Source organism: Stegostoma tigrinum, chromosome 6 (assembly GCF_030684315.1).
Source record: "Stegostoma tigrinum isolate sSteTig4 chromosome 6, sSteTig4.hap1, whole genome shotgun sequence".
NCBI classification, from domain to species: domain Eukaryota; kingdom Metazoa; phylum Chordata; class Chondrichthyes; order Orectolobiformes; family Stegostomatidae; genus Stegostoma; species Stegostoma tigrinum.
The window spans coordinates 25,350,778-25,366,277 of NC_081359.1; positions in this window are offsets into that span (position 1 = coordinate 25,350,778).

Genomic DNA, 15,500 nt, shown 5'->3' on the forward strand with positions numbered 1-15,500 from the left:
GTACATTTGGCCCATCGAGTCTGCACCAATACTCCGAAGAGGACTTCATTTCCCCAACTCTGTTTCTATAACCTTGCAATTAGCTTGGCTCATCCACCTACACATCCCTGGACACCAGAGGCAATTTAGCATGGCTAATCCACCTAACCTGCATATCTTTGGACTATGGGAGAAAACTGGAGCACCTGGCAGAAACCCACACAGACACAGGGAGAACATGCAAACTCCACACAGAAGGTCACCCAAGGCTGGAATTGAGCCTGGGTTTCTAGTGCTAACAGGCAGCCGTGGTAATCACTGTGCCACCAGGGTTAGAATAGTTTAATGGTTGTTTTTGACCTAGACAGATTCAATGCACTGTAGGACCTCTCTCTGTGCTGTAGACCTCTATGGCTCAATGATTATTCAGTCTATTGCATTTAGCAGTACTTTCACCATAAGGGAATTGAATTGGATTATTTATTGTCAAAACAGCAACTCTGCTAACTATCAATAATAAATTCTGTGCTGAAAAGGTTTGCTACTGCATGCATAACAATGTTGTATTTGAAATTAAGTTTGGTTTCAAATGTATATTAAATTACTGTCACATGGTGATGATCTCATGAAATCTCTGAGACATGGACTCTTCTACTGGTGAATTACTTATCCATGTAAATGTGAACAACTTAAGTTTTCCTTTTAAACTGATTAAATTAGAAGTGACTGAACAAAGAAGAGCCGAAAACATTTCAATATGCCCAGCAATAAAGCTCATTATAGACAATTTTGTTCCTCACCAATATTTGATGACATCATTTTTATTGTACCGGGCAGCTCAAAATTGGCCCATCTGCCAAAACCTCTTACCAAATTAAACATGGCTAGGATAATGAAAATTCTTCCTCATATATCCATCTTAACTATCATGGGCTCTGAGTTCAGAATTATTTTTAGCTTGCTTCCCCATGTGGTCAAGTGACCGTGTGCATAGAATTGGGCATCCTAAATTGAGCCACAGCCAATGAAATCTGGGCTGATAGAAAATTGGCCAAACAAAATTAAACAACAGCCCGCAGCTACCAGTTACAGAGACCAATTGAAACCAAGATCAAAGAAACCAGTTACAAACAGACCGAGGGTTGTGTGATAGAGAAGTGTCAATCAGATACTCTGGCATCTTGACTGCCTGAATATGTGCATTTTACACCTCCCTATATGGCAACAGTGAAAGGTATTGGCATGGCTCCCGTTGGATGATTCGAACTCAGCTCATGGTCCTATTTACCAAATGCTACAGACCATTCTGGAAGCTTGGGATTAAGGGTATAAAAACACCTACCTGGGAGTCACCCTCTCAGTGAAGGCTCATGGCAGGGACGAATTGTAGCGAGACTCATAGCAGAACAGTAACCTAAGAAGGCCCAGGAGAAGATCTGTTCTGATCTGCGAGACCTACATTTGTAGAAGAGAAGCAGCCCTACATCAGAGAGGAAGGAGATTCTAATAGCCCAGCTCAAATATGTGAACCTTTGCAGGTGATAACCTTTCTCAGATGGATATAGCTAGATTGTAAATATTGTCGGAATTTGGGAAATAATCACGTGGTGTCTCTAATAGGGAATATTTTGTTAATAAAATTGAGTTGAACTGCAAGCCAAATTCTGTTTCCCCTGTGATGGTGCTATGGTTTTAAGAGGTGTATTTTATCCTGTTTCTTTTTTTTTGATGAGAGGCTTTAAGGCAGAAGGAAAGAACAGCCTACACAGAACCACTAGTGTAAACAGTTTGTGAGGACTTGGGTGTTTTTTTAAAGTTGGAACAATAGAAGTGGCATGAATGGGTATGGTTAAGCTCTCACGAACCAGACTTTTTAGTTTCTTAGTTTCAGTAGCAGTTGATAATAGGATCTTGGGCTTGGTTTGAAGCTGCCTGCTACACCCTGTCTCAAAGTTCACTGTTGATGTTTTTCCTCCTAAACTGGAGAACTGCCTATGAGAAAATGTGTTTCCTGAGTTTGCCTTTGCCAGGGTGGATTTATGGAATGTTACTACATTGGAATAGATCCTGTTCAGTAGTTAAATAAACTTTTATTCTGTTAGGTTTTCGAGTAGAGTTGATTTATTGCAATTTCTTCTTTATTTTGTTATATTTTAACTATAATACATGGATAAAGTGTGTTTTACTTAAAATCTGGTAGTTTGACCCATCAAATTGCATCTGGAACACAAAACATTATACCTACCTTTAAAATAAAAAAAAAAGTTAGGGTCTAGACTATCTTCTTAATAGATTTTGAGGGGGTTTGCTCTGGTTTATAACACGTTTTGTCCTCTTCATCAGCAAGAGCACTTGGGTAGAGAGCTTTTAATGCATAAATTGGTCAAAGCTTTCAAAGCACAGACAACATTGACATCTCTGGATAGGCTTTGATTAGAAGTGTTTGTATAGCCTCCAATGTTGACCCCCTCCAAACTCAAATATCTAGCCTGAGCCTGATTTAAGAGGGCAAGTGTCCCATGTGACTGCCAAAGTCAAGTGGGTGAAAGAGGGTGAAGGTTTCAGATTGAGCATAAACCATATGCTTGTAACATGAGGAGGGCAAACAGCCAGAGTCAGTACAGGGTCAGGGAGCCACAGAAAACACAGGCAAGGAAGCTGAATCCAAGTTCAGATGACCCACGAGGATACAGGCAAGCTAGAGTTGGTATAGGAATGCTGGAGGTAAGAGATAGTGAAAAGGGTTGGATACCCCGGTTTACAGAGAAGTGAAAAAGCCACTGACATAGAATCTGGGAACCACAAGAGAGAGAGATCAGTGAATATATGGAAAAAAATTGGAGATATGGCACAGAGCTCAGAAATGTGAGGAAGTACGAAGAAAGTACTTAAATAAGAAGTGACGCAGGTGGGTTGATCACAGTAGTGAGAAAATATTGGGTCTGGGAGCAACCGGACAGAAATGCTGGAAGGTGGAGCAGAAAGCTGAAGGGAAAAGCTCTTTAAAGTTTGGCGAGGCTGTGGCGATAGCCAGCTGGATGGAGCAGCTGAGAAGTAGTGAATGGGAGAAAATGAAGCTAAGGAAGGAGCTGGAGGTAATGAAGCAGGAACTAGAGAAAATAGGAGGCAAAACAGTACAGCAAGAGCAGAGGAACCAGGTGAACATGGTACACTTGGGACAGTTTCAGACCCAATGACTTAGAGCATACCGAAAGGAATAGCACACATTGTCAGTGATCGGGATGCAGCCCAGAGAGCTATGGACAGACTGACAGTGAAATGCACTCAGAGTCCTGATTCAGGCAGACAAAGAAAACAGAGCCTGCACTGCAGACCATTTGAAATGGCAGTGCAAAATTGGAATGTTAACTTCTGTACAAGTCGGAATGATGTGCACATTTGGGACAATCAAATCAGATGAGGACAGCAGTTATGGAATAGACTAGGAGGAAACAGAAGAAGAAGACCATAGATAGGCCAAGAGGAGAAAAGTTTGGGAAACGCAATTTCCCTTTCCCAAGGGAGTAGATCCTTTGGCATCCCCAGGATCTTATCTTGCTCCATTGAACCCACTCACTATAACCTGTCAGGATGGCCAAAACAATACTCTGGTTACTTGTCCAACTGTTATGGATTAATTGACAGAGATTGTAGAAAGGATCCCCAGATTTGAGCCCATAGTTGACTCCCACATGTGTTGTGACATCACCCACCAACAATAGGTTCTCCCCACAGGCTCGACAATGTCGAGGAGATAAAACTCATGTGCGTGTGCCTGAGACCCTTGATCCATTCAGCCTTCACCCATCCCCAGAATGTGGGTGGAGGGGAGTGCAGACCATGAAAATGGCAACACTAGAATACAAGGGGAGAGGCCCGTGGAGAGATTAAATAAGTATAGACAGCAAAAGTTATTTGCCAGGCAACATTGGACATAATTTACTGGAATTTTATGTGACCTGGACTGCACTGACACTGCAGATTCGATCTGAATGCTTGCCTCACCTGACACTGAGGAAAGCCTGCAAAATTTTATAATTATGAAATCCCTACAGTGTGGCAACAGGCCCTTTGCCCAACAAGTCCATACTGGCCCTCAGAGGATCCTACCTAGACCCATTCCACATAACCCACCTAATCTACACATCCTTGAACACTACAGGCAATTTAGCATGGCCAACCCACCTAGTCTGGGCATCTGGCTGTGGGAGGAAACCAAAGTGCCTGAAGGAAACCCACACAGACACGGGGAGCATGTGCAACCTCCACACACAGTCACCCAAGGGTAGAATCAAACCTGGGTCCCTGGCACTGTGAGGCAGCAGTGCTAGCCGTTGAGCCCGCGTTCAATTTTGATCGCACAGAACAGTGGGTTATAAGGAGGATGGCCCAGGCTTGAGAGAAAAAGATTCATGAATCAGAGCACCTCCAAATCAGGAAAGAGAAATCCTCATTAGCAAAATTGGCCAAGGCCATTAGCAGTTTGTTCAAATAAGGAGTCCTATACAGTGTAGCATTGAACATTAACTCACCGATATGTCCAGTTAAGAAACCACACAGCTCTTGGTGGCCCACCATCGATTACAGGGAACTAAAGAAAACCACTTCAATCATGATACCAGCAGTAGCAACTGGCCCTGAAACCATGGTGAGACAAGATCCACAGGGTTACTTCACCATACTGGGCACTGGCTATGGATTTTGGTCCATCTCTGTCCACTGACACTGCCAATATGTCAATTCACCTTCACATTTCACATGGATCTGCTTGCCCCAGGGTTCTCACAATTCTCTGTCAATATTTTATCAGAGGCTGGCTAAAGGGCTGGAGATATTTTCCTGATCAGACTGCTTGGTGTAGTATATGGATGATTTCCTCCTGCGGACAGAAAAAAGAACCAAACGTTTGACACTGATAACCCTCCTCACCACCACAGGACTAAAGATTAACCCAAGGCGGCAAAAATCATGGGTCTCAAGTCTCATACTTGGGTGATATGATAACTCAGGGGACAGATGAAATAGAAAGGAGGTTCATAGTGGCCCGTAAAAAACAGAGAATTTCTCTCCCTCTCAATTTCTCTCATCATTTTGGAGTACAGCTCCTGATGAAAACCTAAATTGGGAAACGACCATTCACCAAAAACTTAAAGGTGAATATTTATTCTGTTATGTGGATATGGGGTCAACTATTAAAAAACTGAGCCCGCTGACTAAGAATCTAGCGTCTCAATAGAGCTTCAAACTGTATAATATTCATTCTTTTTATATGTGTCAGATACTCATCTTGTTAAACTTATTACCTGTGTTTGTGTGTGTCTGATGCTGTGTTCTTATTACTTTTTCTTGGAGTTGGCAAATAACAGAACTATTCTTTCTCTCATTCTAGAAAACCTCATAATTGGCTCCTTCATTTTCCAGTGAACTGCTTTTAATTGAATTGTTACAGCTGTATGCTAAAATAAAGTAAAAATATTTGTTTTGACTGGCCAAGAGGGGATTAAAGAAATGAGAACTCATTTTCATCCCACTCCCACTTCCTACTTGGTCATATGAAATGTTCAGAACAAATTGTGATTCATCTCCTAAACAATAGATGGTGCTAGTTATATGGAAGTAGTTTGGGACATATTTTTCAATTTTCTGAATTCCAGGATGTATATGGGGACTGCAATAAGTGAGCCTAAGGCCAGAATCACTGAAAGCTTTAAGATGGTTGAGTCATGATTGATGGGGATTGTTGAATCACTGTGATATGTGAGAGTACCAGGTAATCAGGGGAGCCATGAAAGCAATCCAATGTTTTAATGCGTGCAAACTAGGAGACATAAGAGATTAGCTCACACATATAGTGCAGCTTTTTAAAAAAAAATACTTTTCTACTGGACTCAGTTTATCCTGCACTCCGTGCAAAACAATGTTTGAAAGTGTTCAACTGTCAGAAACATTTTTAAGTTTACTAAGAAAACTTTACTGTTATGAGAAAGATAATGCTCTGAATTCACTCTTGACTTGAAAAGTAATTGTTGAGGGATGGTACTATATATATATATGTGTTTATAATAAATTGTAATGTGTAACCCGCAACAAGTACTTGTTTGCAATAAATATGTATGCACCTAACAATAAGGTTACACTTAATTATGGAATTTAGCTATTTCTCATGCATTTTCCCTCACATTTTCCCTCCAGAGATAAGGATTTATCTGAAAAGTTTCAAATTAGTGGATTATTGAATCAGGTCCTAATAATCCCAGTTACTTGGGTTCCTTCCCAAAGTGTGTAAGATCGAAAAAGCCAAATGGGGGCCATTCAGCCCATCACTAATTGTCAGCTCACCAAACAAGGTGACCAATTAATCCCATTCTCCCTTTATCAGTCATTTCAGATGAGCTTCCTCCCCTAATGTTTGAGTGACCCTCAGCAGAAAAACAGCCTTTTATTCACTAGGGCCAAAGAGAAAAAAAACAGCAGTGTAAAAACATTACTTAGTAGACATTGAGGGTGTTTGCTACATTTAGGCAAAAGTGGTATTACTAAATGAAAAATCAGCAATAAGCTCACCACAACCTGCAAAGGCAAATGTTGTGATAGCTCTAGACATAGGTTATACATTAGACAGGGTTTGAAGTAAGCATTCAATAATGTGGTTAGGTCCAATACCCAACTGTTATGGACCAACTAAAGGAGACAGTGAATACTATATAGTCTGTTGTTCACAAAGGCACCTGGATAACATTAAGATTTACACGGATTAGGACACAAACTTCCACTTTCAGAATACTCTAACTCTTTGTTTTTTTCATTCAAAACATTAGATAGACATTGATAGAAAGAACAATCCAATACAAATACTTAACAAAGATCTCATGCTGTGAACAGCTGCTAGCTGTATCTGAGCCATATGTGAAATATTAGGTCCTGTTAGACAATACAAACACTTAATCAAACCTATATGCACACATTAATACGTGATATAGCATTCTTAATTAATTCACAATCTGATTCTGTTTTGGGCAGCATTTGGAAAAGTTGTTCCTGTTGAGTGTCTGGTTATATGCCGCATTTACTTCACCTTGACTGATTCCATGCAATGGGATTTCATTGTGTACACATCTGTTAGGAATATACGAAGAGCTTTAACAGATTCCCGCAAGTACAAAAAAACGCAAGTTCCTTCAAAAGCCAAGGCTGCCATCATCAGACTGGACTAAGTAATTCGAATTTTAATTTTTTTGGGTATAGTACAATGACAAGTGAGTTCACGCATGTCTCTGACAGACTCAAGAATATTCTGTATAAGCTTAGTTAAAGCTAAATCTGAACTCCTTCAAAGTGATACAACTCTGACATGGTCTTAGAACAAAGAACAAAATAAATTCCAGCACAGGAACAGGCCCTTTGGCCCTACAAGCCTGCACTGATCCAGATCCTCTATCTAAACCTGTCACCTATTTTCCAAGGATCTGTATCCTTCTGCTCCCTGCCCATTCATGCTTCTGTCTAGATACATCTTAAATGACGCTTCTCAAAGCATAACTAGTTGATCAATGAGAGAATGAGTAAAACAGCTTTAAAAGAGCAACGTCTGACACTTTTGAGATTGTTAACAAAGTAGAACAGTGCCCACAATGTAATATACCTCCAGAGCATAAAAAACATGAAACACAACAAAAATGCACTTGTCACTGTCGCCTGTCACATGATGCAGTGCTGCTCTGAACGTTGACTTTATAAGTCTCTTACATAATCTTAAGGTCTGGAGGATTTTCCCTAACTTTATTTTGTAGTTCACGATATTATTTAAACTGTTATACACAAGCACTTAGTGCAAAGTTGAACTGGATTTTGTGGGTTCTTTTCTGTTAAACCAGGGTCACATAAAAGGCTGTGCTCTTCCAGGATTTCAAACTATAATATGATACAGGCTAACACAGTGTTGCTGCCATTGTGACACAAAAGGCAAAGTTTATCAAGCTATCAAATGTATCTTTTGAAAAATGCTCGTGTTTAGCGTACAATTTGATGCAGAAAAAGACAATGACAAAGCGTTATATATACCACCTTATCACATCCCACAAATGTTTCAAATCTATCCCAATAGAATTAAATGATAGTGACTATAACTGGGAAGACACTGCAAGACTCCACAGGCAATCAGCGTGATGAGAACTGGCAACCCGTCCTGGACATGCCACATAGATGTGCCAGTCAGGAAGGCAAAACAATGCCTATTCTTCCTCAGGCAGCTCAGGATGTTTGGCATGTCCATAATGGCCCTCCTCAACTTCGACAGATGTGCCATTGAAAGCATACCGTCTGGGTGCATAATGTCCTGGTATGGAAACTGCTCTGCCCAGGACAGTAGGAAATTACAGGAGGTTGTGTGCACAGCCCTGACCATCACTAAAGCCATCCTTCCCTCCCTGGATAATAAAATGTGAGGCTGGATGAACACAACAGGCCAAGCAGCATCTCAGGAGCACAAAAGCTGACGTTTCGGGCCTAGACCCTTCATCAGAGAGGGGGATGGGGGGAGGGTTCTGGAATAAATAGGGAGAGGGGGGAGGCGGACCAAAGATGGAGAGAAAAGAAGATAGGTGGAGAGGATTACAAGAGAATTGCAGTGGGAGAGAGATTCCCTGAGGTTGGTCCGGAGGGAGGAGGGTAACTTCTTCAGGTTAGGCATCCCTGGAAGAGGCTTCACAGTGAGGTTAAAATTGTATCAGAGATAACGGGAACTGCAGATGCTGGAGATTCCAAGATAATAAAATGTGAGGCTGGATAAACACAGCAGGCCAAGCAGCATCTCTGGAGCACAAAAGCTGACGTTTCGGGCCTAGACCCTTCAGCAGAGAGGGGGATGGGGTGAGGGTTCTGGAACAAATAGGGAGAGAGGGAGAGGCGGACCGAAGATGGAGAGAAAAGAAGCTGGATGAACACAGCAGGCCATGCAGCAGGACCAACCTCAGGGAATCTCTCTCCCACTGCAACTCTCTTGTAATCCTCTCCACCTAACTTCTTTTCTCTCCATCTTCGGTCCGCCTCCCCCTCTCTCCCTATTTATTCCAGAACGCTCACCCCCATCCCCCTCTCTGATGAAGGGTCTAGGCCCAAAACGTCAGCTTTTGTGCTCCAGAGATGCTGCTTGCCGGCTGTGTTCATCCAGCTTCACACTTTATTATCTTGGATTCTCCAGCATCTGCAGTTCCCATTATCTCTGATACAACTTCCCTCCCTGGACTCTATTTACATAGTTTGCTGCCACGAAAAGTCGGTCAACATCATCAAAGACCCATCTCACCCAGGTAATGACCTCCTACAACCTCTTCCATCAGGGAGAAGATACAGAAGCCTGAACACACACATAAGTGGGTTCAGGAACAGCTTCTTTCCGACTGTTATCGGACTTTACCCTCAATGTAACCTGTATGCCTCTAAGTCTTTTTGATCTGCACATCCTTTCCTTGCTGTGATCTGTCTGCTCCACTTGTGAACAAAGCTTTTCACTGTATTTCAGTCCACATGACAATAAATCAGCCAATCATTCAATCAATCAATTACAAATTCCCTGTTCCTAACAGTGGTTCTAGTTCAGAAAAGATTTATTAGTCAAAATAATATAAATACAAATAGAATATAAAATGGACAAAGAGAAGCAAAGAGAATGAGGAGAAATATGAGGAATATATTCCCTATGCAGATATTAGAGCATAAGATGCTTTGCCACAGGGAGTGGTTGGGACAGTCGCCACTGCACATGCGTGAATAATCATTTGAAGCCAAGTAAGATAAGTCTTTAAAAGGAGAAAACTGAACAATCTAACTAGTTTAGGATCATTCCAGTGAAGAAGTACAGACATGATGGGGAAAATTTTAGCAAAAAAGCCTTACAAGTCAGAATCCTGACTCCAAGCCATCTGTCTCTACTGTTAACTGACACTGGAATGAAGTTGGGAGATCAATCCATACCCAGGAGGCAGGCTGGTACTTTAAACATCATGAGGAGGCTGCGAGCATTATTGCTGCTTCCATGTAACTGGGTGAGTCTCCTGAGAAATGCATCTCGATCCAGATGCCAGTGCCAGTGCCAGTAGATTCGGTGGTGCCTGCCTGAGTATCTCCCTAATCAGACATTCAACTCCCTCAACCATACCACAGCCTCCTACCTATCCCATTCCTGAGACCCCGGTTCCAACCCCCAGCACCTGATCTCTATTTCCCAACTTAAGCTCTCCAATTCCACACAACTTATGAACTACATCCATCCCCCACTCCAAGCTCCCTGTAAGTCAGATTAAGTTAAAAATACGGGCCAATGAGCTGAATGTTCCATTCTATACTGTAAGCATCTATCTATATCCACTATTAATTTTGTGCCAATGGCATTTTTTCAAAAAAAAAAGAGAAATTCATTTCAATTCATTTACGATGTTCATTCAGTTGTAATGCAAAGGAGTTAAGGACTTATGTTTTTCCGTATTACATAGAAACACTCATTTGTCCTTTAAATTCTGTTCTAAATCCATTCTCTTTTCATATGTACTTCTTCTTTAATTGTTCCATTTCAATGAGGAATGTTCACTTTCTTTTATATTGGTACTTATTTTTACAAAACAGTTAGATAGTTGATTTTAAAAATCAATGTAAAAATAGTCAAATGAGATTTGAGTGAATTAAAATCTAAGTCCTGGTGTGATAGAGGTTGAAGAGTTGCAAAATCAGGGGTCCTGAGAACAATGAGGGGTGGTTGGTTGGGGTTGGGGAGGCTTGACTGTCAAATCAGATAATTCTAATGTATTCTTAATGTCCAGAGTAGTTCTATTGTGACATTTCACTATTTTTTTGAATGAAGCTCAAGCCAACTATATGTGAATGCAACACGCATTTGAACAAGTATGATGGAGATTAAATGCTAGGCAAACATTCTGAACAACATATGATGCAAACCAATTGATGCATACAAATTGAAAATAAAACAATAGCAATACAGAAGAAAATTATGGAACTTGTTTAAGTGCATTTTTAAAATTTGTCAATTAGACCTTTATACCGAAAGTATTTTATTCACTGAAACAGAAACTAAAGCTAGATGTTTTATCTATATCTTATTATTTGATTTGATCACAACCAGTAAAATATTTTAGAATACTACATTCATCTTTAACCTAGCATTAACGTTTTACATTGTAGCAACTAAACAATATAGTTGCACAATGCTTATCCAACAACAGAGAGAACTTCACAATTGCATTGATTTTAATTGACTAGGAGGCATTATTCCAGCAACAAATGCCAAACAGCAAGATGCCTTGATGTTTGTGAGCAGCACCAGGGTCAGGGCCAATAGAGTGGTGGGGGGAGCGAGTGAAACGGGGTCAGTTCCGCGCTTAATCTATCTGCAATTATGTACAGAAAGGCATAGAAAGGCATACAATGAGGTTTCTATTTTAGTCCTGATTTTTGCTGCTCTGTAATAAGTTGTATATTGAGCACACCTGGACGATTATTACAGTCTGCCATGTTGAGAGCACCTGACATGAAAGCAACTCAAAATTCTAAGAATGTGCATATAGGTTGGGGGGAATAGAATATAGTTCAGGTATAAAAAAATTGAACAAAATTACAGTTTTTACAAAAAAATTGTCTTTCTAAATAATGAGTTAAAGCATCTTCAATATTTGAAATTAATCCACCTCAAACATTGGCAGGCTTCTAGTCTTGCTTGTATGATTCAGCTCTGACAAGTTCTGAGTTTTTATAAAGTTTAGATTCTTGAGAAAATAGGTGAACATAAGATAAAAAAAAACTTGCACTAATATTGCACTTTTAACACAGTGCAATGTCCCAAATATTTAACAGGAGTGCAATCAATCAAAATTTGACACCAAATTATGAACTATTATTGTAGATGGTCAAAAACAGAGTCAGGGCTCACTTTGAAGGTGTGTTTTAAAGCGAGAAAAGGGTTAAAACAGTGAAATGACTTAGCAAGGAAATTCCAGAGCAGAAAATACTCTGTGTTTGTTATTACATCTCTCATTTCATGTGAAAATCCATAGAAAATTAAATCTTTTTGCTGAAGCGGGTGTCAGCAATTGTCAAAAACCAAGTCATGAAAACACAAGGCTACCAAATTCGAACAAACAATGGTTATTTTCTGCCATCTAGTGGTGTATTTACATCTAAAGAAAAATATTCTCATCAAAGCACAAGAGACCTAAATATTTATTAAGCAGCTTGAGTGTACTGTATTTAAAGTAGCTCAGTGATTTCAAAATCCAATTGCCATTCCAAATTTCACTGCAATCCTTTTTGAATTGTCAGGTGGAGTTTAATGTTGAGAATGAGAGATTACGCACTTTGTCTGGAATAGAGGGAAGGAATATTATTTAAATTGAGAAAGGCTGCATTATGCTGCAGCACAGAGCGATAGGAGGGTCCTTATCTCAATTTTTTTTTAAAAAGCTAGCATGAAAGATTAGCAGGTATTAGGGAATGCAAAAGGTATTTATTTCAAAAGGTATACAATATTAAAAAAATAAAATCTGAGAGCGGCAAAATCTGCAGATCTGGCAGCATCTGTAGAGAGAGAAACATATAAACTTTCAAGCACATTATGACACTTGAGATACTGCAGATCTGCTGAGTTTCTCAAGCAGTTTGTTTTAAATTCAGATATTAGGCATCCTCATTACTTCACTTTTATAAAAATAGGCAATTCTTGTTTAAACTATATAAGGCCTTAGTTAAACCACATCTGGAACACTGCGAACATTGTTAGTCCCCTTATCTAAGATGTACTAGTATTTGAGGGCAGTCCAGAGGAAGTTCACTTGGTTGTTCCTGAATATGAAGGGATTGTCTTATGAGACTTTGAGTAGGTTGGGCCTGTACTCATTGGAGTCTAGAAGAATGAGTAGACCTTATTGAAACGTATCATACTCTTAGAGGGTTCTCCAAGATAAATGCCAAGAGGTTATCCCCTCTTGTGGGAAAGTCTTGGGCCAGAAGGCATAATCTCAGAATTTGGGGTCATCCATTTAGGACAGAAAATGAGGAAGAATTTAGAGGGGAGTGAATCTTTGGAACTCTTTACCACAGAAGGCTGTAGAAGCTGGGTTATTAAGCATATTCAAGGCTGAGATAGAATGTTGTCTGATCAGTAAGGGAATTAAGGTATATAGGGAAAAGACAGGAAAGTGGTCTTAGTGATGACAAGATCTCATTTAATGGTGGAACAGACTTGACACGCTAAATGGCCTATTTCTGCCCTCTTCTAATAGATTCCTACAGTGTGGCAGCAGACTATTTGGCCAATCGAGTCCACACCAACCCTTCAAACAGCATCTAACCCAGACCCATCCTCTCTGCCCTGTCCCTGGAACCCTGCATTTTCCATGGCAAAAATCACATAGCCCGCACATCCCTGGACACTATGGGCAATTTAACATAGCCAATCCACCTAACCTGCACATATTTGAACTGTGGGAGGAAAGCTGCGCATCTGGAGTGAACTCCACACAGACAGTCACCCAAGGGTGGAATCAAACTTGGGTCCATGGTGCTGTGAGGCAGCAATGCTAATCACTGGGTCCGTGCTGTCTTATTGTGTAATCAATTCACATTGATCCACTCCATCAATTTTGGGAATATTAATTTATCAAGAACAGATATTAGAAGCCAAATCAAAAACATAGCCAGAACTCATTTTGAAAGGAAAAGAGGTAAAACAGTGAAATGACTTAGCAAGGGAATTCCAGAGCAAAAATGCCCTGTGATTTTTAGTGGAACTGAAAGGATATCAGAACTGTCTCAGATTTAACTTGAAGCTCTACAAAAAAAAACCGTAGAAAACCATTTATTTTGATAAAATTAGAGAAGTTGATGTCCCAAGGATATCTGATTGTCAATGATATTCTATTAGATCCTCAATTCATTTATACAAAGTAATACATTTTAACTCATCTTCAAAAGGAAAATATGTATTTTTGTGCAAATTCATTTCAACTGCTTCATCCCAAATATTTACATTTATCTGTGATCCTTATAAGTTTTGATATCTTGTGTTTGTTGCAATATTTTATCATTGGTAAGTTTAACAGCCTTGCTGCCCATGCATCAGATCTCATTCACTTTTCCTAGTTGTTCTTTCCCCTAGCCACAGGTAATTAAACAGACCGAGCTTCAATTTGTACAGACAATCCAAACACTTTTCACTGCACAGAATGTGAACTCTTTTAGATGCCCAAGAACTTCTCCTTCTGTTCAGTGAACTGGTCACTGGTTCATGACCTACAAGGTCATCTGCAAGAGAGATCGCAAGATGGTTGACACAAATCTTTTCAGCCCACGGTCTTGCTCTGAGGCTAATGCAACATGTGCAGAGTGAGGCTCCTGAACAATACCAGGTAATTCGTAACAGAGTTGAACGCTTCAGCACAAAACTATCATCTTATAAATGGTAGGCAGTTGTAAATTAATCATAAGCTGTGAACATTATCATTCAGGTAGAAAGAAGTAGTAACTAAGTAAGTAATAATTAGAACAGATACTTTAATTCACCAACAAATTTGTACCTTTTCTTTAAGGTGAAACTGTCAAATTTAAAAAGTATGGTTTCACGTTTCCACAACATATAAATAACAATCTCAATGATACAATGTATATTTGGCTGCAAATGAAATTGCTGACCTTATTTGTATTAATTAGCAATGATTCTGCTGAATCCCACATCAATTTTAAAAAGTTATAATCAATGTAGTTTTTTGGAAACTGTTTGTATATACTGATATGTTATGGTACAGCACATTTAAACAACAGAATACTCTGAAGAAAACAGCACTCTGAAGGCTCAGTCCAACACAGCAACAAGGAAACACCAATTTATACTTATCCATTAACCTTCATTGAGAAGTTTAAAACTCGGATTGTGAGACTTTTCAGATTCTTTTGATGCAACCATTTAATGTAACTATTATTTACATTGCTGTAAAAGATTCATGCAATTACAGATGCACTGTTCTGAGTGCGAATATTTGGAATAAATTAAAGATTTAACAAATTCTAAGACTGTATAAAAGTAAAACACTGCAGATGCTGGAAATATGAAGTAAACACAAAGAATGCTGGAGGAGCACAGGAAGTCTAGCAGTGTCTGTGGTGAGAGAAGCAGAGGTATTCTTCTTCAGAAGATAGAACTTTGACTCGAGGTAGAAGAATTACTCTGGACTTGAAATGTCAACTCTGCTTCTATCTCCACAGAAGATGCCAGACCTGTTGAGTGTTTCCAGCATTCTCTAAGACAATATAAGATTACTTAAGGAGGGAGGAAGAATGAAAGGCTATAACTCTTGAATTATGTTACTTGTGTATCATCTATTTTGTAATGTAACATATTCTTTGAAATGGCAGTTCATCTTTTCAATGCTGGACGCATGTGAACACCATGTCTTTTTGCTTTTTTGGGTATTTTTAATTGAGGACGGGAATGAGAGAAGAATCAGTTTTGAAACATTGGT